Source organism: Lissotriton vulgaris, chromosome 7, assembly GCF_964263255.1.
Source record: "Lissotriton vulgaris chromosome 7, aLisVul1.2, whole genome shotgun sequence".
NCBI classification, from domain to species: domain Eukaryota; kingdom Metazoa; phylum Chordata; class Amphibia; order Caudata; family Salamandridae; genus Lissotriton; species Lissotriton vulgaris.
In genome coordinates this window covers 1,384,950,069-1,384,977,587 of record NC_141695.1, presented here as the reverse complement: position 1 = coordinate 1,384,977,587, position 27,519 = coordinate 1,384,950,069, and the positions used below count along the sequence as shown (strand labels likewise).

General features: G+C 46.0%; 1 protein-coding gene across 6 annotated transcripts in view; it reads right to left on the bottom strand.

The window, feature by feature from the left end:
* Positions 1 to 27,519, bottom strand: part of TAOK2 (TAO kinase 2) — a 1,046,857-nt gene that overhangs the window by 1,017,962 nt on the left and 1,376 nt on the right. The window lies entirely within an intron of this gene.

Here is a 27,519-nt window from a genome sequence, read left to right as displayed (position 1 = left end):
TAGAGTGTGTAGTAGGGAATAGAGTGTAGTAGGGAATAGAGTGTAGTAGGGAATAGAGTGTAGTAGGGAATAGAGTGTAGTAGGGAATAGAGTGTAGTAGGGAATAGAGTGTAGTAGGGAATAGAGTGTAGCAGGGAATAGAGTAGTAGGGAATAGAGTAGTAGGGAATAGAGTAGTAGGGAATAGAGTAGTAGGGAATAGATTGTAGTAGGGGGTAGATTGTGTAGTAGGGAGTAGAGAGAGTGTGTAGTAGGGAGTAGAGTGTGTAGTAGGGAGTAGAGTGTGTAGTAGGGAGTAGAGTGTGAGTGTGTGGAGTAGAGTGTGAGAGTGTGTAGTAGGGCGTAAAGTGTAGAGTGTGTAGTAGGGAGTAAAGTGTAGAGTGTGTAGTAGGGAGTAGAATATTTAGTAGGGAAAAAAGTGTGTAGTAGATTGTAGAGTGTGTAGTTGGGAGTAAAGTGTAGAGTGTGTAGTAGGGAGTAGAGTGTAGGGGGAGTAGTAGAGTGTAGAGTGTGTAGTGGGAGTAGAGTGGAGTAGGGAGTAGAGTATGGAGTGTATAGTAGGGAGTAGAGTGTATAGTGTGGAATAGAGTGTGTAGTGTGGAATAGAGTGTGTAGTGTGGATTAGAGTGTGTAGTGTGGAATAGAGTGTGTAGTGTGGAATAGAGTGTGTAGTGTGGATTAGAGTGTGTAGTGTGGATTAGAGTGTGTAGTGTGGATTAGAGTGTGTAGTGTGGAAAAGAGTGTGTAGTGTGGAATAGTGTAGTAGGGAATAGAGTGTAGTAGGGAATAGAGTGTAGTAGGGAATAGAGTGTAGTAGGGAATAGAGTGTAGTAGGGAATAGAGTGTAGTGTGTAGTAGGGAGTAGAGTGTTGAGTAGGGAGTAGAGTGTAGAGTGTGTAGTAGGAGTAATGTGTAGTAGGAGCAGAGTGTGTAGTAGGGAGTAGAGTGTAGAGTGTGTAGTAGGGAGTAGAGTGTAGAGTGTGTAGTATGGAGTAGAGTGTAGAGTGTGTGTTAGGGAGTAGAGTGTGTAGTAGGGAGTAGTAAAGGGGAGTAGTAGATTTTAGAGTGTGTAGTAGGGAGTAGAGTGTAGAGTGTGTAGTAGGGAGTAGAGTGTAGAGTGTGTAGTATGGAGTAGAGTGTAGAGTGTGCGTTAGGGATTAGAGTGTGTAGTAGGGAGTAGTAGAGGGGAGTAGTAGATTGTAGAGTGTGTAGTTGGGAGTAAAGTGTAGAGTGTGTAGTAGGGAGTAGAGTGTAGAGGGAGTAGTAGAGTGTAGAGTGTGTAGTGGGAGTAGAGTGGAGTAGGGAGGAGAGTATAGAGTGTGTCGTAGGGAGTAGAGTGTGTCGTAGGGAGTAGAGTGTGTCGTAGGGAGTAGAGTGTGTCGTAGGGAGTAGAGTGTGTCGTAGGGAGTAGAGTGTGTCGTAGGGAGTAGAGTGTGTCGTAGGGAGTAGAGTGCGTCGTAGGGAGTAGAGTGCGTCGTAGGGAGTAGAGTGCGTAGTAGGGAGTAGAGTGCGTAGTAGGGAATAGAGTGCGTAGTAGGGAATAGAGTGCGTAGTAGGGAATAGAGTGCGTAGTAGGGAATAGAGTGCGTAGTAGGGAATAGAGTGCGTAGTAGGGAATAGAGTGCGTAGTAGGGAATAGAGTGCGTAGTAGGGAATAGAGTGCGTAGTAGGGAATAGAGTGCGTAGTAGGGAATAGAGTGCGTAGTAGGGAATAGAGTGCGTAGTAGGGAATAGAGTGCATAGTAGGGAATAGAGTAGTAGGGAATAGAGTGTAGTAGGGAATAGAGTGTAGTAGGGAATAGAGTGTAGTAGGGAATAGAGTGTAGTAGGGAATAGAGTGTAGTAGGGAATAGAGTGTAGTAGGGAATAGAGTGTAGTAGGGAATAGAGTGTAGTAGGGAAAAGAGTGTAGTAGGGAAAAGAGTGTAGTAGGGAATAGAGTGTAGTAGGGAATAGAGTGTAGTAGGGAATAAAGTGTAGCAGGGAATAGAGTGTAGTAGGGAATAGAGTGTAGTAGGGAGTAGAGTGTAGAGTGTGTAGTAGGGAGTAGAGTGTAGAGTGTGTAGTAGGGAGTAGAGTGTAGTGTGTAGTAGGGAGTTAGAGAGTAGTAGGGAGTAGTAGATTGTAGAGTGTGTAGTTGGGAGTAAAGTGTAGAGTGTGTAGTAGGGAGTAGAGTGTGTAGTAGGGAGTAGTAGAGGGGAGTAGTAGATTGTAGAGTGTGTAGTTGGGAGTAAAGTGTGAGTGTGTAGTGGGGAGTAGAGTGTAGAGTGTGTAGTGGGAGTAGAGTGGAGTAGGGAGTAGAGTATGGAGTGTGTAGTAGGGAGTAGAGTGTATAGTAGGGAGTAGAGTGTATAGTAGGGAGTAGAGTGTATAGTAGGGAGTAGAGTGTATAGTAGGGAGTAGAGTGTATAGTAGGGAGTAGTGTGTAGTGTGGAATAGAGTGTGTAGTGTGGAATAGAGTGTGTAGTGTGGATTAGAGTGTGTAGTGTGGAATAGAGTGTGTAGTGTGGAATAGAGTGTGTAGTGTGGAATAGAGTGTGTAGTGTGGAAAAGAGTGTGTAGTGTGGAAAAGAGTGTGTAGTGTGGAAAAGAGTGTGTAGTGTGGAAAAGACTGTAGTGTGGAATAGAGTGTAGTAGGGAATAGAGTGTAGTAGGGAATAGAGTGTAGTAGGGAATAGAGTGTAGTAGGGAATAGAGTGTAGTGTGTAGTAGGGAGTAGAGTGTAGAGTAGGGAGTAGAGTGTAGAGTGTGTAGTAGGAGTAATGTGTAGTAGGAGTAGAGTGTGTAGTAGGGAGTAGAGTGTAGAGTGTGTAGTAGGGAGTAGAGTGTAGAGTGTGTAGTATGGAGTAGAGTGTAGAGTGTGTGTTAGGGAGTAGAGTGTGTAGTAGGGAGTAGTAGAGGGGAGTAGTAGATTGTAGAGTGTGTAGTAGGGAGTAGAGTGTAGAGTGTGTAGTAGGGAGTAGAGTGTAGAGTGTGTAGTAGGGAGTAGAGTGTAGAGTGTGTAGTATGGAGTAGAGTGTAGAGTGTGCGTTAGGGATTAGAGTGTGTAGTAGGGAGTAGTAGAGGGGAGTAGTAGATTGTAGAGTGTGTAGTTGGGAGTAAAGTGTAGAGTGTGTAGTAGGGAGTAGAGTGTAGAGGGAGTAGTAGAGTGTAGAGTGGAGTAGGGAGGAGAGTATAGAGTGTGTCGTAGGGAGTAGAGTGTGTCGTAGGGAGTAGAGTGTGTAGTAGGGAGTAGAGTGTCGTAGGGAGTAGAGTGTGTCGTAGGGAGTAGAGTGTGTAGTAGGGAATAGAGTGTGTAGTAGGGAATGAATAGAGTGTGTAGTAGGGAATGAATAGTGTGTAGTAGGGAATGAATAGTGTGTAGTAGGGAGGAGAGTGTAGTAGGGAGGAGAGTGTAGTAGGGAGGAGAGTGTAGTAGGGAGGAGAGTGTAGTAGGGAGGAGAGTGTAGTAGGGAGGAGAGTGTAGTAGGGAGGAGAGTGTAGTAGGGAGGAGAGTGTAGTAGGGAATCGAGTATTTAGTAGGGAATAGAGTGCGTAGTAGGGAATAGAGTATTTAGTAGGGAATAGAGTGCGTAGTAGGGAATAGAGTGCGTAGTAGGGAATAGAGTGCGTAGTAGGGAATAGAGTGCGTAGTAGGGAATAGAGTGCGTAGTAGGGAATAGAGTGCGTAGTAGGGAATAGAGTGTAGTAGGGAATAGAGTGTAGTAGGGAATAGAGTGTAGTAGGGAATAGAGTGTAGTAGGGAAAAGAGTGTAGTAGGGAAAAGAGTGTAGTAGGGAAAAGAGTGTAGTAGGGAAAAGAGTGTAGTAGGGAAAAGAGTGTAGTAGGGAAAAGAGTGTAGTAGGGAAAAGAGTGTCGTAGGGAATAAAGTGTAGTAGGGAATAGAGTGTAGTAGGGAGTAGAGTGTAGAGTGTGTAGTAGGGAGTAGAGTGTGTAGTAGGGAGTAGTGTAGTGTGTAGTAGGGAGAGTTAGGGAGTAGTAGATTGTAGAGTGTGTAGAGTGTGTAGAGTGTGTAGTGGGAGTAGAGTGGAGTAGGGAGTAGAGTATGGAGTGTGTAGTAGGGAGTAGAGTGTATAGTAGGGAGTAGAGTGTATAGTAGGGAGTAGAGTGTATAGTAGGGAGTAGAGTGTATAGTAGGGAGTAGAGTGTATAGTAGGGAGTAGAGTGTATAGTAGGGAGTAGAGTGTATAGTAGGGAGTAGAGTGTATAGTGTGGAATAGAGTGTGTAGTAGGGAATAGAGTGTGTAGTAGGGAATACAGTGTGTAGTAGGGAATAGAGTGTGTAGTAGGGAATACAGTGTGTAGTAGGGAATACAGTGTGTAGTAGGGAATACAGTGTGTAGTAGGGAATAGAGTGTGTAGTAGGGAATAGAGTGTGTAGTAGGGAATAGAGTGTGTAGTAGGGAATAGAGTGTATAGTAGGGAATAGAGTGTAGTATGGAGTGTAGAGTGTGTTGTAGGAGTAATGTGTAGTAGGAGTAGAGTGTGTAGTAGGGAGTAGAGTGTAGAGTGTGTAGTAGGGAGTAGTGTAGAGTGTGTAGTAGGGAGTAGAGTGTAGAGTGTGTAGTAGGGAGTAGTAGAGAGTAGTAGGGAGTAGTAGAGAGTAGTAGGGAGTAGTAGATTGTAGAGTGTGTAGTAGGGAGTAGTAGAGAGTAGTAGGGAGTAGTAGAGAGTAGTAGGGAGTAGTAGGGAGTAGTAGGGAGTAGTAGAGAGTAGTAGAGAGTAGTAGGGAGTAGTAGGGAGTAGTAGGGAGTAGTAGATTGTAGAGTGTGTAGTTGGGAGTAAAGTGTAGAGTGTGTAGTAGGGAGTAGAGTGTAGGGGGAGTAGTAGAGTGTAGAGTGTGTAGTGGGAGTAGAGTGGAGTAGGGAGTAGAGTATGGAGTGTGTAGTAGGGAGTAGAGTGTATAGTAGGGAGTAGAGTGTATAGTAGGGAGTAGAGTGTATAGTAGGGAGTAGAGTGTATAGTAGGGAGTAGAGTGTATAGTAGAGTGTGTAGTGTGGAATAGAGTGTGTAGTGTGGAATAGAGTGTGTAGTGTGGAAAAGAGTGCGTCGTGTGGAAAAGACTGTAGTGTGGAATAGAGTGTAGTAGGGAATAGAGTGTAGTAGGGAATAGTGTAGTAGGGAATAGAGTGTAGTGTGTAGTAGGGAGTAGAGTAGGGAGTAGAGTGTAGAGTGTGTTGTAGGAGTAATGTGTAGTAGGAGTAGAGTGTGTAGTAGGGAGTAGAGTGTAGAGTGTGTAGTAGGGAGTAGAGTGTAGAGTGTGTAGTAGGGTGTAGAGTGTGTAGTAGGGAGTAGAGTGTGCAGTAGGGAGTAGTAGAGGGGAGTAGTAGATTGTAGAGTGTGTAGTTGGGAGTAAAGTGTAGAGTGCGTAGTAGGGAGTAGAGTGTAGAGGGAGTAGTAGAGTGTAGAGTGTGTAGTGGGAGTAGAGTGCGTAGTAGGGAATAGAGTGTAGTAGGGAATAGAGTGTAGTAGGGAATAGAGTGTAGTAGGGAATAGAGTGTAGTAGGGAATAGAGTGTAGTAGGGAATAGAGTGTAGTAGGGAAAAGAGTGTAGTAGGGAATAGAGTGTAGTAGGGAATAGAGTGTAGTAGGGAAAAGAGTGTAGTAGGGAAAAGAGTGTAGTAGGGAATAGAGTGTAGTAGGGAATAGAGTGTAGTAGGGAGTAGAGTGTAGAGTGTGTAGTAGGGAGTAGAGTGTAGAGTGTGTAGTAGGGAGTAGAGTGTAGAGTGTGTAGTAGGGAGTTAGAGAGTAGAGTGTGTAGTATGGAGTAGAGTGTAGAGTGTGTAGTAGGGAGAGTTAGGGAGTAGTAGATTGTAGAGTGTAGTAGGGAGTAGAGTGTAGGGGGAGTAGTAGAGTGTAGAGTGTGCAGTGGAAGTAGAGTGGAGTAGAGTATAGAGTGTGTAGTAGGGAGTAGAGTGTAGTAGGGAATAGAGTGTAGTAGGGAAGAGTGTAGTAGGGAATAGAGTGTAGTAGGGAATAGAGTGTAGTAGGGAGTAGTAGGGGGTAGAGTGTGTAAAAGGGAGTAGAGTGTGTAAAAGGGAGTAGAGTGTGTAAAAGGGAGTAGAGTGTGTAGTGGGAGTAGAGTGCGTAGTAGGGAATAGAGTGTAGTAGGGAATAGAGTGTAGTAGGGAATAGAGTGTAGTAGGGAATAGAGTGTAGTAGGGAATAGAGTGTAGTAGGGAATAGAGTGTAGTAGGGAAAAGAGTGTAGTAGGGAATAGAGTGTAGTAGGGAATAGAGTGTAGTAGGGAAAAGAGTGTAGTAGGGAAAAGAGTGTAGTAGGGAATAGAGTGTAGTAGGGAATAGAGTGTAGTAGGGAGTAGAGTGTAGAGTGTGTAGTAGGGAGTAGAGTGTAGAGTGTGTAGTAGGGAGTAGAGTGTAGAGTGTGTAGTAGGGAGTTAGAGAGTAGAGTGTGTAGTATGGAGTAGAGTGTAGAGTGTGTAGTAGGGAGAGTTAGGGAGTAGTAGATTGTAGAGTGTAGTAGGGAGTAGAGTGTAGGGGGAGTAGTAGAGTGTAGAGTGTGCAGTGGAAGTAGAGTGGAGTAGAGTATAGAGTGTGTAGTAGGGAGTAGAGTGTAGTAGGGAATAGAGTGTAGTAGGGAAGAGTGTAGTAGGGAATAGAGTGTAGTAGGGAATAGAGTGTAGTAGGGAGTAGTAGGGGGTAGAGTGTGTAAAAGGGAGTAGAGTGTGTAAAAGGGAGTAGAGTGTGTAAAAGGGAGTAGAGTGTGTAGTAGGGAGTAGAGTGTAGTAGGGAATAGAGTGTAGTAGGGAATAGAGTGTAGTAGGGAATAGAGTGTAGTAGGGAATAGTGTAGTAGGGAATAGTGTAGTAGGGAATAGATTGTAGTAGGGAATAGAGTGTGTAGTAGGGAGTAGAGAGAGTGTGTAGTAGGGAGTAGAGAGAGTGTGTAGTAGGGAGTAGAGTGTGAGAGTGTGTAGTAGGGAGTAGAGTGTGTAGTAGGGAGTAGAGTGTGTAGTAGGGAGTAGAGTGTGTAGTAGGGAGTAGGGTGTGAGTGTGGAGTAGAGTTAGAGTGTGTAGTAGGGCATAAGGTGTAGAGTGTGTAGTAGGGAGTAAAGTGTAGAGTGTGTAGTAGGGAGTAGAGTATTTAGTAGGGAAAAAAGTGTGTAGTAGGGAGTAGAGTGTGTAGTAGGGAGTAGTAGAGAGTAGTAGGGAGTAGTAGATTGTAGAGTGTGTAGTTGGGAGTAAAGTGTAGAGTGTGTAGTAGGGAGTAGAGTGTAGGGGGAGTAGTAGGGAGTAGAGTGTAGGGGGAGTAGTAGAGTGTAGAGTGTGTAGTGGGAGTAGAGTGGAGTAGGGAGTAGAGTATGGAGTGTGTCGTAGGGAGTAGAGTGTGTCGTAGGGAGTAGAGTGTGTCGTAGGGAGTAGAGTGTGTCGTAGGGAGTAGAGTGTGTCGTAGGGAGTAGAGTGTATAGTAGGGAGTAGAGTGTATAGTAGGGAGTAGAGTGTGTAGTAGGGAATAGAGTGTGTAGTAGGGAATAGTGTGTGTAGTAGGGAATGAATAGAGTGTGTAGTAGGGAATGAATAGAGTGTGTAGTAGGGAGGAGAGAGTGTAGTAGGGAGGAGAGAGTGTAGTAGGGAGGAGAGAGTGTAGTAGGGAGGAGAGAGTGTAGTAGGGAGGAGAGAGTGTAGTAGGGAGGAGAGAGTGTAGTAGGGAGGAGAGTGTAGTAGGGAGGAGAGTGTAGTAGGGAGGAGAGTGTAGTAGGGAGGAGAGTGTAGTAGGGAGGAGAGTGTAGTAGGGAATAGAGTGCGTAGTAGGGAGGAGAGTGTAGTAGGGAATAGAGTGCGTAGTAGGGAATAGAGTGCGTAGTAGGGAATAGAGTGCGTAGTAGGGAATAGAGTGCGTAGTAGGGAATAGAGTGCGTAGTAGGGAATAGAGTGCGTAGTAGGGAATAGAGTGCGTAGTAGGGAATAGAGTGCGTAGTAGGGAATAGAGTGCGTAGTAGGGAATAGAGTGCGTAGTAGGGAATAGAGTGCGTAGTAGGGAATAGAGTGCGTAGTAGGGAATAGAGTGCGTAGTAGGGAATAGAGTGCGTAGTAGGGAATAGAGTGCGTAGTAGGGAATAGAGTGTAGTAGGGAATAGAGTGTAGTAGGGAATAGAGTGTAGTAGGGAATAGAGTGTAGTAGGGAATAGAGTGTAGTAGGGAGTAGAGTGTAGAGTGTGTAGTAGGGAGTAGAGCGTAGAGTGTGTAGTAGGGAGTAGAGTGTAGTGTGTAGTAGGGAGTTAGAGAGTAGTAGGGAGTAGTAGATTGTAGAGTGTGTAGTATGGAGTAGAGTGTAGAGTGTGTAGTAGGGAGAGTTAGGGAGTAGTAGATTGTAGAGTGTGTAGTTGGGAGTAAAGTGTAGAGTGTGTAGTAGGGAGTAGAGTGTAGGGGGAGTAGTAGAGTGTAGAGTGTGCAGTGGGAGTAGAGTGGAGTAGAGTATAGAGTGTGTAGTAGGGAGTAGAGTGTAGTAGGGAATAGAGTGTAGTAGGGAGTAGAGTGTAGAGTGTGTAGTAGGGAGTAGAGTGTAGAGTGTGTAGTAGGGAGTAGAGTGTAGAGTGTGTAGTAGGGAGTAGAGTGTAGTGTGTAGTAGGGAGTTAGAGAGTAGTAGGGAGTAGTAGATTGTAGAGTGTGTAGTATGGAGTAGAGTGTAGAGTGTGTAGTAGGGAGAGTTAGGGAGTAGTAGATTGTAGAGTGTGTAGTTGGGAGTAAAGTGTAGGGGGAGTAGTAGAGTGTAGAGTGTGCAGTGGGAGGAGAGTGGAGTAGAGTATAGAGTGTGTAGTAGGGAGTAGAGTGTAGTAGGGAATAGAGTATAGTAGGGAATAGAGTATAGTAGGGAATAGAGTATAGTAGGGAATAGAGTATAGTAGGGAATAGAGTATAGTAGGGAATAGAGTATAGTAGGGAATAGAGTATAGTAGGGAATAGAGTATAGTAGGGAATAGTAGGGGGTAGAGTGTGTAAAAGGGAGTAGAGTGTGTAGTAGGGAGTGGAGTGTAGTAGGGAATAGAGTGTAGTAGGGAATAGAGTGTAGTAGGGAATAGAGTGTAGTAGGGAATAGAGTGTAGTAGGGAATAGAGTGTAGTAGGGAATAGAGTGTAGTAGGGAATAGAGTGTAGTAGGGAATAGAGTGTAGTAGGGAATAGAGTGTAGTAGGGAATAGAGTGTAGTAGGGAATAGAGTGTAGTAGGGAATAGAGTGTAGTAGGGAATAGAGTGTAGTAGGGAATAGAGTAGTAGGGAATAGAGTAGTAGGGAATAGAGTAGTAGGGAATAGAGTAGTAGGGAATAGAGTAGTAGGGAATAGAGTAGTAGGGAATAGAGTAGTAGGGAATAGATTGTAGTAGAGTGTGTAGTAGGGAGTAGAGAGAGTGTGTAGTAGGGAGTAGAGTGTGAGAGTGTGTAGTAGGGAGTAAAGTGTAGAGTGTGTAGTAGGGAGTAGAGTATTCAGTAGGGAAAAAATTGGTTAGTAGGGAGTAGAGTGTGTAGTAGGGAGTATAGTGTGTAGTAGGGAGTATAGTGTGTAGTAGGGAGTATAGTGTGTAGTAGAGAGTATAGTGCGTAGTAGAGAGTATAGTGTGTAGTAGAGAGTATAGTGTGTAGTAGGGAGAAGAGTGTAGAGTGTATTGTGTGTATTAGGGAGTAGAGTGTGTATTAGGGAGTAGAGTGTGTATTAGGGAGTAGAGTGTGTATTAGGGAGTAGAGTGTGTATTAGGGAGTAGAGAGTGTATTAGGGAGTAGAGTGTGTAGTAGGGAGTAGAGTGTGTAGTAGGGAGTAGAGTGTGTAGTAGGGAGTAGAGTGTGTAGTAGGGAGTAAAGTGTAGAGTGTAGTAGGGAGTAGAGTATTCAGTAGGGAAAAAATTGGTTAGTAGGGAGTAGAGTGTGTAGTAGGGAGTATAGTGTGTAGTAGGGAGTATAGTGTGTAGTAGGGAGTATAGTGTGTAGTAGGGAGTATAGTGCGTAGTAGGGAGTATAGTGTGTAGTAGGGAGTATAGTGTGTAGTAGGGAGAAGAGTGTAGAGTGTATTGTGTGTATTAGGGAGTAGAGTGTGTATTAGGGAGTAGAGTGTGTATTAGGGAGTAGAGTGTGTATTAGGGAGTAGAGTGTGTATTAGGGAGTAGAGTGTGTAGTAGGGAGTAGAGTGTGTAGTAGGGAGTAGAGTGTGTAGTAGGGATTAGAGTGTATAGTAGGGATTAGAGTGTATAGTAGGGAGTAGAGTATTTAGTAGGGAAAAAAGTGTGTAGTAGGGAGTAGAGTGTGTAGTAGGGAGTAGTAGAGAGTAGTAGGGAGTAGTAGATTGTAGAGTGTGTAGTTGGGAGTAAAGTGTAGAGTGTGTAGTAGGGAGTAGAGTGTGTAGTAGGGAGTAGTAGAGGGGAGTAGTAGATTGTAGAGTGTGTAGTTGGGAGTAAAGTGTGAGTGTGTAGTGGGGAGTAGAGTGTAGAGTGTGTAGTAGGGAGTTAAAGAGTAGTAGGGAGTAGTAGATTGTAGAGTGTGTAGTTGGGAGTAAAGTGTAGAGTGTGTAGTAGGGAGTAGAGTGTAGGGGGAGTAGTAGAGTGTAGAGTGTGCAGTGGGAGCAGAGTGGAGTAGAGTATAGAGTGTGTAGTAGGGAATAGAGTATAGTAGGGAATAGAGTGCAGTAGGGAATAGAGTGTAGTAGGGAATAGAGTGTAGTAGGGAATAGAGTGTAGTAGGGAATAGAGTGTAGTAGGGAATAGAGTGTAGTTGAGAGTAGTAGGTAGAGTGTGTAGTAGGGAGTAGAGTGTGTAGTAGGGAGTAGAGTGTGTAGTAGGGAGTAGAGTGTGTAGTAGGGAGTAGAGTGTGTAGTAGGGAGTAGAGTGTGTAGTAGGGAGTAGAGTGTGTAGTAGGGAGTAGAGTGTGTAGTAGGGAGTAGAGTGTGTAGTAGGGAGTAGAGTGTGTAGTAGGGAGTAGAGTGTGTAGTAGGGAGGAGAGTGTATAGTAGGGAGGAGAGTGTATAGTAGGGAATAAAATGTGTAGTAGGGAATAGAGTGTAGTAGGGAATAGAGTGTGTAGTAGGGAATAGAGTGTGTAGTAGGGAATAGAGTGTGTAGTAGGGAATAGAGTGTGTAGTAGGGAATAGAGTGTGTAGTAGGGAATAGAGTGTGTAGTAGGGAATAGAGTGTGTAGTAGGGAATAGAGTGTGTAGTAGGGAATAGAGTGTGTAGTAGGGAATAGAGTGTGTAGTAGGGAATAGAGTGTAGTAGGAAATAGAGTGTGTAGTAGGGAATAGAGTGTGTAGTAGGGAATAGAGTGTAGAGTGTGTAGTAGGGAGTAGTGTAGAGTGTGTAGTAGGGAGTAGAGTATAGAGTGTAGTAGGGAGTAGTAGAGAGTAGTAGGGAGTAGTAGATTGTAGAGTGTGTAGTAGGGAGTAGTAGAGAGTAGTAGGGAGTAGTAGATTGTAGAGTGTGTAGTTGGGAGTAAAGTGTAGAGTGTGTAGTAGGGAGTAGAGTGTAGGGGGAGTAGTAGAGTGTAGAGTGTATAGTGGGAGTAGAGTGGAGTAGGGAGTAGAGTATGGAGTGTGTAGTAGTGTGGCTCACTGGTTAGAGGCGGCAGACCCGAGAGCAGAGGACGGCCCGGGACCAGGGTTCGATTCTTGGCGCGGCAGGTTTCTGGACCAGGGTCAGCGGACTCGATAATTCTCTCGCCGCCCACTCTGATCAGCGATCACACTCGGCAACTCTGGGCATTAGCTTGCCTCATCTTCACTAATGGCCCCACCAGACCGCCGGGGATGCCTGGTCTCACCCTGGAGATACCCATTAAGGGACCATCTCTCAGGGAAGCCAGGAAGGGTTTCGCAGCGGTCGAAGCGCCTTGGGACCCTACGGGTAAGTAGTGCGCTATATAAATGCCTATACATACATAGGGATTAGAGTGTGTAGTAGGGATTAGAGTGTGTAGTAGGGATTAGAGTGTGTAGTAGGGATTAGAGTGTGTAGTAGGGATTAGAGTGTGTAGTAGGGATTAGAGTGTATAGTAGGGAGTAGAGTGTATAGTAGGGAGTAGAGTGTATAGTAGGGAGTAGAGTGTGTAGTAGGGAGTAGAGTGTGTAGTAGGGAGTAGAGTAGAGTAGTAGGGAGTAGAGTGTAGTAGGGAGTAGAGTGTATAGTAGGGAGTAGAGTGTATAGTAGGGAGTAGAGTGTATAGTAGGGAGTAGAGTGTATAGTAGGGAGTAGAGTGTGTAGTGTGGAATAGAGTGTGTAGTGTGGAATAGAGTGTGTAGTGTGGAATAGAGTGTGTAGTGTGGAATAGAGTGTGTAGTGTGGAATAGAGTGTAGTGTGGAATAGAGTGTGTAGTGTGGAATAGAGTGTGTAGTGTGGAAAAGACTGTAGTGTGGAATAGAGTGTAGTAGGGAATAGAGTGTAGTAGGGAATAGAGTGTAGTAGGGAATAGAGTGTAGTAGGGAATAGAGTGTAGTGTGTAGTAGGGAGTAGAGTGTAGAGTGTGTAGTAGGAGTAATGTGTAGTAGGCGTAGAGTGTGTAGTAGGGAGTAGAGTGTAGAGTGTGGAGTAGAGTGTAGAGTGTGTAGTATGGAGTAAAGTGTAGAGTGTGTAGTAGGGAGTAGAGTGTAGAGGGAGTAGTAGAGTGTAGAGTGTGTAGTGGGAGTAGAGTGGAGTAGGGAGGAGAGTATAGAGTGTGTCGTAGGGAGTAGAGTGTGTAGTAGGGAGTAGAGTGTATAGTAGGGAGTAGAGTGTGTAGTAGGGAGTAGAGTGTGTAGTAGGGAACAGAGTGTGTAGTAGGGAACAGAGTGTGTAGTAGGGAACAGGGTGTGTAGTAGGGAATAGGGTGTGTAGTAGGGAATAGGGTGTGTAGTAGGGAATAGGGTGTGTAGTAGGGAATAGAGTGTGTAGTAGGGAATAGAGTGTGTAGTGTGGAATAGAGTGTGTAGTGTGGAATAGAGTGTGTAGTGTGGAATAGAGTGTGTAGTGTGGAATAGAGTGTGTAGTGTGGAATAGAGTGTGTAGTGTGGAATAGAGTGCGTAGTGTGGAATAGAGTGCATAGTAGGGAATAGAGTTCATAGTAGGGAATAGAGTGTAGTAGGGAATAGAGTGTAGTAGGGAATAGAGTGTAGTAGGGAATATAGTGTAGTAGGGAATAGAGTGTATTGTGTAGTAGGGTGTAGAGTAGGGAGTAGAGTGTAGAGTGTGTAGTAGGAGTAGAGTGTGTAGTAGGGAGTAGATTGTAGAGTGTGTAGTAGGGTGTAGAGTGTGTAGTAGGGAGTAGAGTGTAGAGTGTGTAGTAGGGAGTAGAGTAGAGTGTGTAGTCGGGAGTAGAGTGTGTAGTAGGGAGTAGAGTGTGTAGAAGGGAATAGAGTGTGTAGAAGGGAATAGAGTGTGTAGTAGGGAGAAGTGTGTGTAGTGGGAGTAGAGTGTAGTAGGGAGTAGAGTGTAGTAGAGTGTGTAGTAGGGAGTAGAGTGTGTAGTAGGGAGTAGAGTGTAGTAGGGAGTAGAGTGTAGTAGGGAGTAGAGTGTGTAGTAGGGAGTAGAGTAGAGTAGTAGGGAGTAGAGTGTGTAGTAGGGAGTAGAGTGTGTAGTAGGGAGTAGAGTGTGTAGTAGGGATCAGAGTGTGTAGTAGGGAGGAGAGTGTATAGTAGGGAGGAGAGTGTATAGTAGGGAATAAAATGTGTAGTAGGGAATAGAGTGTAGTAGGGAATAGAGTGTGTAGTAGGGAATAGAGTGTGTAGTAGGGAATAGAGTGTGTAGTAGGGAATAGGGTGTGTAGTAGGGAATAGAGTGTGTAGTAGGGAATAGAGTGTGTAGTAGGGAATAGAGTGTGTAGTAGGGAATAGAGTGTGTAGTAGGGAATAGAGTGTGTAGTAGGGAATAGAGTGTAGTAGGGAATAGAGTGTAGAGTGTGTAGTAGGGAGTAGTGTAGAGTGTGTAGTAGGGAGTAGAGTATAGAGTGTAGTAGGGAGTAGTAGGGAGTAGTAGAGAGTAGTAGGGAGTAGTAGGGAGTAGTAGGGAGTAGTAGGGAGTAGTAGGGAGTAGTAGGGAGTAGTAGGGAGTAGTAGATTGTAGAGTGTGTAGTAGGGAGTAGTAGAGAGTAGTAGGGAGTAGTAGAGAGTAGTAGGGAGTAGTAGATTGTAGAGTGTGTAGTAGGGAGTAGGGTGTATAGTAGGGAGAAGTGTGTGTAGTGGGAGTAGAGTGTAGTAGGGAGTAGAGTGTAGTAGAGTGTGTAGTAGGGAGTAGAGTGTATAGTAGGGAGTAGAGCGTATAGTAGGGAGTAGAGCGTGTAGTAGGGAATAGCGTGCGTAGTAGGGAATAGAGTGCGTAGTAGGGAATAGAGTGCGTAGTAGGGAATAGAGTGTAGTAGGGAATAGAGTGCGTAGTAGGGAATAGAGTGCGTAGTAGGGAATAGAGTGTGTAGTAGGGAATAGAGTGTAGTAGGGAATAGAGTAGTAGGGAATAGAGTAGTAGGGAATAGAGTGTATTAGGGAATCGAGTGTAGAGTGTGTAGTAGGGAGTAGAGTGTAGAGTGTGTAGTAGGGAGTAGAGTGTGTAGTAGGGAGTAGAGTGTGTAGTAGGGAGTAGAGTGTATAGTAGGGAGTAGAGTGTATAGTAGGGAGTAGAGTATTTAGTAGGGAATAAAGTGTGTAGTAGGGAATAAAGTGTGTAGTAGGGAGTAGAGTGTAGAGTGTGTAGTAGGGAGTTAGAGAGTAGTGGGAGTAGTAGATTGTAGAGTGTGTAGTATGGAGTAGAGTGTGTAGTAGGGAGAGTTAGGGAGTAGTAGATTGTAGAGTGTGTAGTTGGGAGTAAAGTGTAGAGTGTGTAGTAGGGAGTAGAGTGTAGGGGGAGTAGTAGAGTGTAGAGTGTGCAGTGGGAGTGGAGTAGAGTATAGAGTGTGTAGTAGGGAATAGAGTGTAGTAGGGAATAGAGTGTAGTAGGGAATAGAGTGTAGTAGGGAATAGAGTGTAGTAGGGAATATAGTGTAGTAGGGAATAGAGTGTAGTGTGTAGTAGGGTGTAGAGTAGAGTGTAGTGTGTGTAGTAGGAGTAGAGTGTGTAGTAGGGAGTAGATTGTAGAGTGTGTAGTAGGGTGTAGAGTGTGTAGTAGGGTGTAGAGTGTGTAGTAGGGAGTAGAGTAGAGTGTGTAAAAGGGAGTAGAGTGTGTAGTAGGGAGTAGAGTGTAGTAGGGAGTAGAGTGTAGTAGGGAATAGAGTGTAGTAGGGAATAGAGTGTAGTAGGGAATAGAGTAGTAGGGAATAGAGTGTAGTAGGGGTAGAGTGTGTAGTAGGGAGTAGAGTGTGAGAGTGTGTAGTAGGGAGTAGAGTGTGAGTGTGTAGTGGGGAGTAGAGTGTAGAGTGTGTAGTAGGGAGTAGAGTGTAGTGTGTGTAGTAGGGAGTTAGAGAGTAGTAGGGAGTAGTAGATTGTAGAGTGTGTAGTTGGGAGTAAAGTGTAGTGTGTGTAGTAGGGAGTAGAGTGTAGTAGAGTGTAGTAGGGAGTAGAGTGTGTAGTAGGGAGTAGAGTGTGTAGTAGGGAGTAGAGTGTGTAGTAGGGAGTAGAGTGTGTAGTAGGGAGTAGAGTGTGTAGTAGGGAGTAGAGTGTGTAGTAGGGAGTAGAGTGTGTAGTAGGGAGTAGAGTGTATAGTAGGGAGTAGAGCGTATAGTAGGGAGTAGAGCGTGTAGTAGGGAATAGAGTGTGTAGTAGGGAATAGAGTGTGTAGTAGGGAATAGAGTGTGTAGTAGGGAATAGAGTGTGTAGTAGGGAATAGAGTGTGTAGTAGGGAATAGCGTAGGGAATAGCGTGTGTAGTAGGGAATAGCGTGTGTAGTAGGGAATAGCGTGTGTAGTAGGGAATAGAGTGTAGTAGGGAATAGAGTGTAGTAGGGAATAGAGTGTAGTAGGGAATAGAGTGTAGTAGGGAATAGAGTGTAGTAGGGAATAGAGTGTAGTAGGGAATAGAGTGTAGTAGGGAGTAGTAGGGGGTAGAGTGTGTAGTAGGAGTAGAGTGTGTAGTAGGAGTAGAGTGTGTAGTAGGGAGATGTGTAGAGTGTGTCGTGGGGAGTAGAGTGGAGTAGGGAGTAGAGTGTATAGTAGGGAGTAGAGTGTATAGTAGGGAGTAGAGTGTGTAGTAGGGAATAGAGTGTGTAGTAGGGAATAGAGTGTGTAGTAGGGAATAGAGTGTGTAGTAGGGAATAGAGTGTGTAGTAGGGTAACCAAAACTCCAGAGTACAGATTTGGAATCTGTAGCCTGAGGCATGAAAGGCATAGCTTGTAGAAGTGACATGAGACAGGAGTAGATCAAACTTTTGATGAAAATTAGTTTGACAAGTAATGAACCAACAGTATAGAACAGGCATCAGAAACCTAATGAGGACGATATCAAAACCAAAAGCAAGGGAAGACCAGGCACGGGTTAGAACAGAAGGCAAAGCAATGATAGACCTACTGCTGATTAATGATTACAAAGTGTATATATTCATGTGGAATGCATAAAGAAACACAAAATGGGAAACCTGCTAACGTGGGTTCTGCACACAGAAAACACACACTTTCCTATACCAGCTCTCAGAGCTGCCGATATCGTACTAGTTAGCTCTCAAAGGCAAATATACAATACGAGGAGGGTATATTTCTATAAAGTATACTTTGCGTCTGTAGGCATGAACAGTCGGCCACTGGACAGATACATAGGAGGATGGAAATAAGATGGAAAGACTAGGATACAAGACAGTCTTACAAGAAACGTTGGAACTAAACTGAAACAAAATGTGATTGTTATTACACAGTTCTCCATTAAGAAATGACATGGAGTAAAAAGAATCCCTGATAATCGATGCTACTTTGAAGTGAATGAATAGCAGTTGAAGTATTAAATGAAGCATCAAGAATAACTGGGCATGAAGCATCTCACATAATCCTGTAAGCTTCTCTCATAATTCAACATTATAATTCGAATAAATAATTGCAAATAAATTCCTATTATAACCTGAATCAGAGGCATTTTAACGTCCAAAATACCAAGCACTTTTTGTAAATACATAACATTAATCAGAGTAATATTGTCATTATAAAAATTCTGTTTCAACTGCAATACCTAAATATTGTGAAATACATTCAATCTAATGCGGACATCACATTCAAGAGTAATCTTGAGCCATGTGACCAGGGGCTTTCAGGCCAACCAGATGATGACAAATGAGTAACTACATAGGAGACACACCTATCTAAATGAAAGTCGGTAGTCACCTATGTTGCTTGCATATTACATGGACTAATGAAGTGAGTCATCGTTAATAAGCTCATTTAGAACGGAGTAAGGCAATATTAAAGTAATGAAACTAGCAGCAAGAATTTTTTATTTAATGTTTAAAGACTGCTGAATGGGATGAAGCGGGTGAAAAAAAGTAAGCATTTACACACCATCTTTGGGGGTCTGCTCACCCAGAAAGGACTAGGAGGTCAATCTAGGTCCTGCGAAGTTTTTAAGTGCTGAAAGTCTACTAAATAGAGGACATAAATTGGGTCAATGAACTGCCTTCTTCCAATTACGTTTGACATTTTTAAGAGGTGGCATCAAAGGAACGGTTTTAACCATGGAATAAGAACAAGTACCTCAGACAGATTCCAATAGTTCATTCAACAAACGGGGTCTTCTAAAGTTAACGACCACAAAATCCCCACGCACAGACTTAGTATAATTATCTCCCCAACTTACAGGTTTCACTATATTGACATGGTCAAGCTCATCTCTCTCCCTAAATATTTGCAAGCAGCCATATGCAGATGAGTTAAATGGACATCACCTAGTAGCATTATAACATACGGTGTGCCCTTTGGTGACAATTGAAGTATCAAGAGGTTTGCCCCACTATTAACTTTCATTACATAACTGTCTTTAGAAGATTGATCATTAACGGTTTTAGTCAAGCGAAAATGAACAGCACCCTAATATGAAGGACACTGAGGGCGGAGGTAAGTGAGGGGCTGAGCTTACATGCTTGTCGTTTGTAACTTGCTAACTGAAATCTCCTTAGTTTGAATATCCTGAGCTTGGAGATAAAGCAAGCCACGAGTAACCGGTTTGATCTCAAATACTCTTCAACAGCAGTAAAAACATAAGCTCCCTGCAAAGCCTTTCATACATATTGAAAGGCTATTTTGAATTCACAAACGGACGAAATTACCAATTTGCAACATTTGTGAATGAAAATTATTTGATACATACGGCCCAATGAGTCTGTGACTTGCATTGTCTAGACTCTGCTTTCCTTCTACAGTATAACCCTACAACCAGCAGATCTTCATGGGAAGAACATCTAAATCCCGGATCTAACAGGAAACATTAGGCGAAAAATCGAACATACCATTTTCATAGCTCAGAGACCCCATATTGTTTCAAGTCCACAACAGGAACCCACCCTTAATGGAACAATAGATTGCTCCACATCAACACAAATAGATTTAGCATAACTAAACAAACCCAACAACTCAAAGGGAGTCCAGTTTTAAGATAAACTGTGGACCCTAACAAGACACCACACCCAATTAAGACACATACTTTAAAGCTGCACAATACACATACCAATCTTTCCAGAAGGTACGTCACCGGATGAAGACCTTCTTTCACCTACACAGACAAACCCAGACTAATCATTACAATTGCCAAACACATACATGAAAGGAGCACATTAATTACACTCATAATACTGATGACCCAACTCAAACGAAGGAAATCAGAATATGATCTTCGACTGAATCCTCAAGATTAGGTGTGGTGGTACCTCAAATCAGATAGTATTGCAAGACATTACTACTGGTACTTCAAGCTATAGAAATATCTGAACATGAGATAAACCACCATGCAACTAACATAGTAGGAGGCTTTCCCTTTTTAAGGGTAAGAATAAAAAATACTCATCCCCTCTCCTACTAGGGTCTCACAGAATCCACACTCAAAAGGAACAAACTAGACCCTTGGTGAACTTACAGTACCAACCCCAACGACAAACAATCACAACCACCAATAGAATACTCAGTATGATGCACAAGGATCCAACACAACTAGGGAACAAAGTAGTTTGACGGCTCCACCTCACTATAGCACTCTGCTCTTCTTTTTTGTGTTAAAATATTTTTATTGCCATTTGTAATCATACACAGCAATATATTGAAGATATGAAATAATAACACCATATAAGTGAAAGAGGATTGAGCCAGGTAGAAGCAAAGATGTGTCAGACGGAAAGTTAACATTACATTAATTATCAGTGGGAACAAACAAAATATGTAGCTGTGTGATCAATTAAACATCAGCCGTGCCGTTCCACATCTGTGATGAGGGCAGCAGCTTAGCAGTGTCCCCCGTTTCACATATCAAATATGTATCTTAGACGCCAGATTATCCTTTCCCTGGGGCCAATTAAGTACTAGTGTAAACCGTCAGCTAGCTCCCTGTGTCTTCCCTAGGCATCTGCAATGGTGGGGGTGATGGGGCAGGAAAGATACGACCGAAGCGCTTCGGAGTCAGCAACTGGGACAGTTGTCACCCATCCCCCCCCCCCCCCAAACACCCCCGGGTTTCCTACTCTGAGTAGGTCTCACTATCATTGTCCTCACTATTAGAGTGGCACGAGTGATCCTAATTAAAATAATTGTCTCTCAATGCTTCAGCAATTGGTCGCCTATGCAGATCCCTCAGCTCCTCTCTATTCATGGCTCTACCCTCTGCAGCTGCCCATCTAGATACCTGCTGGGTCCACATGTTGACCTGCGGCTCCATGGCTGATTTCCATGAGATCACGATACGCCTCTTAGCTAGCCCAGGGACAAATCAATAAATTGTCTCCCCACTTTACTTTTCAGTGGTCTAGGATAAAGACGAAGAAGGTAAGCCTCCACTGAGTGGTCCAATGTACAGTACAGCGTACCATTGATCTTGGCCAACACCACCTCCCAGAAACTCCAAGTCCTAAGGAGGAAATCCGCATCTAAGAGGTTACATCTAGGGTAACCTCTTGGTTCCCCTCCAAAGGCAGCCCGAATGCGGTTAGTGGTCATATACGTCATGTGAACGTAATTAAATTGTAAGTAATTTAGACGGGTATTGCAGGATATTTTCTTGAGTGATTCTAGTATACGGTACCATTCTACATATTTGAGTGTCCTATCAAGAGATCTATCCCATCTCCCCCTTAGATTAAGCATCGGCGACAAGGACACCTCCAGGAGCGATACATAGAACCACTTTACTTGATTCCCAGCTGTGCCCAGCATGAGCAATGAATTGAGAACCGTGAGAGTGGCTTGTTCCTCTCTCCCTGCTCCTCACGGCCTCCCACGTTTGTACCAGTACTTCATACATAAGAAACTGACCAGTAGGAAGTCCGTACCCATCCATCAATTCAGCAAAGGGGAGTAGACATTTATCTTGAAAACAATCTCTCGTCGTCTCAATTCCGGCCTCAGTCCAAGGCATCAGTTGCTCTGTCTTCAAGACCGCCCAAAACTCTCCATAAGGTAACCCCACCAGCAGTAATGTCGGAGAGTATCTTGGGGTAACCGGTAATCTTACCATGCACCTTCTCCAGCACTGTAAGGCCGTCGACTGCAATGTTGAGGTATAGGGCACCCTCGCAGCCTGATTCAGCAGCTGGGCCAGCAACAATCTTGGGTGCTGTCCTGGTTCTATCAGCTAGGTTCCATCCCGGTTCACCCCCTCCAACTACTGCACTACCCATTGCAACTGCGCATTCAGCTGATAGAGTTCCAAATCTCCTACTCCCAGTCCTCCCTCTTTCATAAGGCGCTGTAGGATCCGTAGTGCCACTCTACGTCTCCTATCTGCCCAGGTGAGGTCTCATAGGAGCGCATCTAATGGCCTGAACCACCCCGCAGGCTTCATCACCAGTAGATTAGCGAAAAAATACAGTAAGCAGGGCAGCATAACCGCATCGCCGTGGCGGCTTTTCCCGCTGTGCGCGGCATTTTTAAAAATCCCGCGTAACGTGACAAAGCCAGCTCGTCATCCGCGCAGCGCAGGTAACGCCCATGACGAGCTGGCTTTGTCATTAGCGTCGAAGGGGTTAACCAACTTGGTCAATGAGATTCTGGCCATCAATGGTAGCCATAACGAGCTCCAAAAAGTCACACTAGAGCGGAGTCCCCTGACCACATTACCCTCAGTCATGTCCTCTAATGAGTAAAAAATCTGGATGCCCAGATATTTTAAGGTCCCCTTATACTCTGCAGGGAGATCCCACGGTCTAAGGGATGGTCCGGCCACCGGGAACAAATCTGTCTTGTGATTGTTAACCTGAAGGCCTGACAGTCAGCCAAAGCTCGCCAATAGTTCAAAAGCAGTTCCTGCCCCTTTCACAGCATCTCCCAAATAGATGAACAAGTTGTCTGCATACAAAGAGATCACATATATTCTACCATTCAACGACATTCCCAGGTCCTCTCCCCCTTTGCAAAAACATTCACCCAACGGTGCGCCAACGCAAACAAGATAGGGGACAGAGGGCAATACTGGCGGGTCCCGCACGATATTGTATACTCTGGAGAGATGTTACTGCCCGTCTTAACCCTCGATGTTGGAGAGGTGTATAACAATTGGACCCATTTCAGCCACCCCGTCCCAGTCTCATTTTCCGCATTACTGCAGTCAAGTAATCCAAACTCATGGTATCAATCGCTTTCTCCAGATCTACGGAGAGAAAAGCACCTTGTGACAACGTCCTGCTCTCCGGGTGGGAGAGCACAGAGTACCAACTACATACATTGTACTATGTATTACAGGAGGGGATGAACCCATTTTGGTCAGGATGAATCAAATGCTTCATGTGGGGGAGTAAACTTGAAGTCGGTGTTAAGCATAGATAGGGGCCTGAAATCCTTCACCCCTGCCACCTGGCCCATAGTCTTGGGGATGAGGATCGGGATCACCAACGCAGACCGCGTGGAAGACGGCAGATATCCCTGTTGAAGGGCCTCATTATACAGAATTATCAAACGAGGGGCCAGTCCAGCTCCATACTTCGCACAGAACTCGGCCAGCAGGCCATCAGGGCCCGGTGTCTTCCACCAGCCATCTGGGAAATGGCACCCCTAACTTCCTGCAAGGTACCGCCACACCCCTCCCTCCCAGCCTCGTCATCTACCACCCTGAGAGCCACGGGCCAGGAATGTGTCAATCTCCACCTGCGAGGCACCCTGTGCGGCGGTATATAACCGTTCGTAATATCTTTTAAAGACTCCATTGATCCTATACGGGTCACATTCGATCATGTCATCATTCGTTCTTTTACGGGTTATCAGAGAACCTTGCAACTCAAGTCTGACGAGCCACGCTAGCAAGCGCCCAGCCTTCCCTTCCACACCTTGCACTCTGTCCATGTAAGATTTATAATCATGGGGTCGTAACCTCTCCAGTACCTCATCAAATTATTTCCGTCTAGTCAGTAACTGCTCACACACCTATACCCCCGGGACCTGTATAATATCCAGTGTACCCATTTTTCCCTCTCGCTCCAAAAGCTTTCTGTGTAGGTCCCTAATGTATTCTGGTCATCTGTCCCATGCAATGACCCCTCACCACCACTTTAAAGGCCACCCATTCAACAAGCGCTGTAGAGGCCGCATAGGTGTTTTCGATTAAGTATGTATCTATTATGGTTCGTAAGGATTCCACCAACAGTACATCCTCCAGTGCCACGGGGCTAAGCCTCCATGTAGGCACTGGGGGCCTCCACCTGTGTGGGTGGTATGATATCATCAATGGGCCATGATCCAAGAATGTGCGGCCTAGGTATTCAGTATATTTAATGAAAGCACCATTAGCTGGGGAACACCAAAATGCATCTATTCTGGTGTGGAGGTGGTGCAAGTGGGAGTAAAAGGAGTATTCCCTATCTCCACTATGCTGGAGCCGCCATTTGTTCTGCAAGTCACAGTGTGCCATCCTCTCCCTCATTTCTGCCGCCAGTCTATGCGCCTGAGCTCCTGCCAGGTGGGGGTGGGACCAGTCCAGCTGGATATACGCCACACAATTAAAATCATCCCTGATCACCATCTGCCTCACTTATATCTGCCACGATAGTGTAGAGGGAGGACATATATGCCAATTAGTCATGAATGGGGGCATAACAGCAGCACAGTGTAATCTCCTGACCTAGTAATCGCCCGCAACACACACATACCTCTCATCTTTATCTATTAGTGTGCGTGTTGCTTCAAAGGGACCTCTAACCATATCAACACCCCTCGGGCATTCGCTGAGAAAGCAGTGGCAAAGATCTGTCCCCTCCATCATCTTCTTAATTTCCACACCTCATCGTGAACCAGAAGCGACTCCTGCAAGAATGCAATCTGAACTCCTCAGGGTTTCAGATAGCTGTGAGTATTATGGCATTCAGACATAGACCCCATCCCCCTACTTTTCCACGTGAGTAACTTCAGGTCTTGGTGTGCGATCGTCATCTTGTACAGTTCCAAACACCCCCCGCTTGAGGATTTCCACCCGGCCAAGCTAATAGGGTGCAAAAATTAGGCACACCCGAATGCATGAGGAACAAAACAAATCAAACAGGGGAAGTCCCAACTTAAAACACCTCCCCAGGTCATCCTGGCAACAGCCATCTGCTCAAACTCCAAGTGCACTTTTGAATAAAACAATGAAGACCCAAACCGAACACAGTGAAGGCCTCCGGGGGGTTGGGGCTTCACAAGGCTGCCTGCTCTAGCATGTGCTGCAAAAATATAAAACACATTTCGGCAATCTCCGGTGCCTCATGCACCGGCCCAAACTTACAACCAACCCAGGGTCACCACCGGGAGCTCCAGGCTATTCTTGTTGGAGGAATCAGTTTCTAAACCCCCAGTTCCCTTCATGGATCTCAATCCCTCCACCGACGGTGAGCCAATTTTCCAGGCAATGTGCACCGCTGCTTGCAGCGCGCCGCCCTTTCCCGCTCGGTCTGCGAAAAGTTCGGCTTTTTCACCCCTATGAATTCAGATCGCCTCTGGGAGCGTTTCTTGGGACCGCAGCCTCTGGCTACTAGTTGGGGTTTTGGTTCGGACCCAGGTCTCTCAATGTGGTATGCCTCAATCCAATCCCAGGCCATTTTGGGGTCCTCACAAAAGTGGGTCTGACCATCTACCACACTACGGAGCTTGGCTGGGAACATAAGAGTACTGAATGCCCTCATCTCTGAGCGCCTTGCTGACATCAATGTATGAGGCACGCGTCCGTTGGATGTAGTCGGGAAAGAGATTTTGGCGTAATCCACCACAAAGGGGCCATCAGTACGAGCTTTCTGAAAAATAATGTCTCTGTCCCTATAGTGCAATAGTCTGGCCACCACCAGTCGCGGGGGCGGCCTGGCGCGGGTGGGCCGGCACTCAGTGCCTACTTTCCAGGTTGAAGAACTGCATCAATGCCCCCGAAACCACTAAATACCAGAGTCACACTCCAGGTATGCCACCATGTTGCCCTGCTCAATCCCTTCCGCCGGGCCAAGGATTTGTACATTGTTGTGGCGGCTACATCCTTCCGCATCCTCTGCCCACCATTCCAGGGTCCGGACACTGTCAGTTAGTTCCGCCACCTGTAGTGAAAGTGCCTTATGAGCAGGTGATAATTCCTCTAGTCCGGTCTCCACCACCTTTAACTATGTTAAGTTTTTTGATGTTCCAAGCGAAAGAGTCCAAGGCCCACCAATACCGTGCTGACGTCCTGAAGGAGCATGGTCTTCATATCTGATAAGGCCTCCAGGATCTTGGACAGCTGCTGCTGGATAGGATCCAATTGTAACTGAGGCTCAGGGTTACCCCAAGCTTGTTCCTGCTATTCTTCCTCATGGTCCGGGGTATCCCAGCATGCTTCCCCCGCACCGTTGTCCCAGCCAGGTACTGCACCCCGCTGCCACCAGACAGTTCCAGGGAAGATTGCTCCCTCAGACATTCAGTCCCAAACCCTTTTCTACTCAGACTTCACTCTCCAGCAAGCATGGGGAGCGCAGTGAGATCACACCCAAAGTACAAAAAGTCAAGGGGGAGCGGGTCCTGCTCCAAAAGGAGCGTAGATCCCTAGACCTAAATCAATCCCCTGCCCTCTAATAACACCAGTTCAGCTCTGTACCATATGCTATGCAACAAGCCAGTCCTGATTGCTAAATAGGGTCCCTACTCACTCTCCCTATTTCACCAGTGCATTTCTCCTATTTGTTACCAGTCAAGCAGCCGCAATTCCATCCAGTGTCCTCACTCCGCTGGGGGGTTTCCACTTCCCTGCCCATGGATCTAGGGCACCCCCACCACTGTCTCCAACCACACTGAGGGGATTCAGCCAGTAAGAGGGGCTAACAGCACTCCCTCCAGTCGCGGGCCCACACCTCTCCAAAGCCCATATTTCGGTCATGAAACAGGGATCTACCCTTTGCTGGGATATCAGCAACAGACCATCGCCTTCCCATCCAGTCTGTGGGCCTACATTACACCGGAACGCACTCGCCGGTCAGTAGGCCGGCCCCTGCCCGGCTGCACTTTCACTCTTGTCTGTTCCTTCGTTCGATCTTCCCTCAGTGGGCAACAAGGAAGCCCGCCATAGCTGGGGGCATAAGACCCCAAGCCCGGTCACACACTCCACATTGCCTCTCGCTGCTCTACCGCCGCCTAGGTCCCCGCTACACCACACTCCGCTGGGGCCTCCCACGCCAGTCCACAGGCCGTTCGGCTGCACCTCCCTCAGCTGTACCTTCGATCCCAGCTGTTTTGCTGCCGCGTTTCTAGGGTCAGCAGGGGTATCTGTCTCGTCGCGGCTGGAAACACCAGTCCACTCGCGGCGGCACTAAATACCACCATATTACGCGGCACTTCTGCTGCCCGGATTCCGCCTGTGCTCCACACCTCGTCATGGCTGAGTCACCGCCACTTGAATGGGCGTCGCCATCTTCTGGACACGATGGCCCCCTTCTGCACAAGGACAGTGCCCAAAGCCCACCATCCGGGCGCGACCACCACCGCACTTTCGGGCTCCGCAGCTACACTGCGTTTGCAACGGGTCAGCCCCAGCCCAGTCTCAGCACTCGAGCCCGGGGTTTCGGGCACAGACGATTCGCCAGGCACGACCCCAGCAGAAGGCAAAGCCGCAAGCCCAGCACGCACCGCTGCCCCAGCTCACATCAGCTAGCCCACCATTTTAGGCTGCCCCGGCTGAACCGCGCCTCTCTATGTGCCGGAAAAATGAAGGGCCGGCGCAGAGCTCTTTGCTCACACGTCCACCATCTTCGGCTGTTCGCCACCAGAACTCTGCTCTTCATTAAACAAAATACTGCGCTGTGGGAAAGCATTAAAAGCAGCCCCAAACTAAACAATAACAGCTAGTCAGGTTTAAAATGGATACTGTACCCCCCCCCCCCCCCCACAAGACAACATACTCTCAATTACCCCAGACACATACTTCAAGCTGTGCAATACACATCTCTCTCGCAGATGGCACTTCTCAAACTGGTAAACAGCTCCAAGGACACCAACCGTATGATAATCACTACAACACACATCACCAAATATATATACACAAAAGCATTAACCAAATTATGCTACTGATGGTGCAACTCGATTAGAAAACACTCTGGTTTGTACGAAATCCACAAAGAAGGTGTGTGAAGGTGCCCAAACTCTGATAGCATTAGCGACGGGGGGCCGAGGTGGGTTGCATGTGCGCGAAATAGCTTGCAAGCCGCGGAAGACTGCTTGAGTCGTGCACAAACCAGAAGCAATTTCCTGCAGGGGCATAGGGTGGTGCCTGGGCGCAGAGCCGCGGGAATCTAGAGGATGGGACAGAGGGGGCCCGCAGAAAATGATGCAAGTAGACACCGGATGGAGCCACAGACGCTGCTAAGAAGACTTACTAAAGCCAATACTGCATTAGAAAAATCTCAGTAACAAAGCGTACTACCTCTCCAACGTACCCGATTGCTAACCCGGAGCGTAAAAGCGCTATGCGAACTGCGTAGTGCACTGTGCAAAATGCTGTTCGCACAGTGCCGGATGCTTGTCCGCATTGTGCAATCAGTGCAAATCGCATCTTGCACAGTGCAAGCAGTCATTTTCAGACGCTCAAGTAGATTTCTACTCGAGCTGCAGCTTTCTCAAAACGGACTGGTAATTTCTCATCGCGAGCGGTCGCAAGCATACGCGACCACTCGCAATGAGAAACCTGACCTCCCCGCGTTTAGAATCTTGCCAGGAGGACTATTTTCCACGCTCGCGATCGGCAACTTGATGTTGCTGATCGCGAACGAGGAAATATTTTACTAGCTTGTGGTCGCCAACTTGACGTTGAGGACCGCGAGCAAGCAAAAAAATGACCACCACGCATGTTTGCACTGTGCTACGTGCAATTCGCGTAGTGCGAAGTAGTGCAAACTTTGCAAACTACACGAGCGTAGCACTTCGCCCAGGGTTACTGATTACTGCACACTTCTCAGCCCATGAAATACTCCTCACAAGTTCAAGTGTCTTTACTACTGCACTCCCTCACAAAGTCTCAGGACATTTCTTCTATAA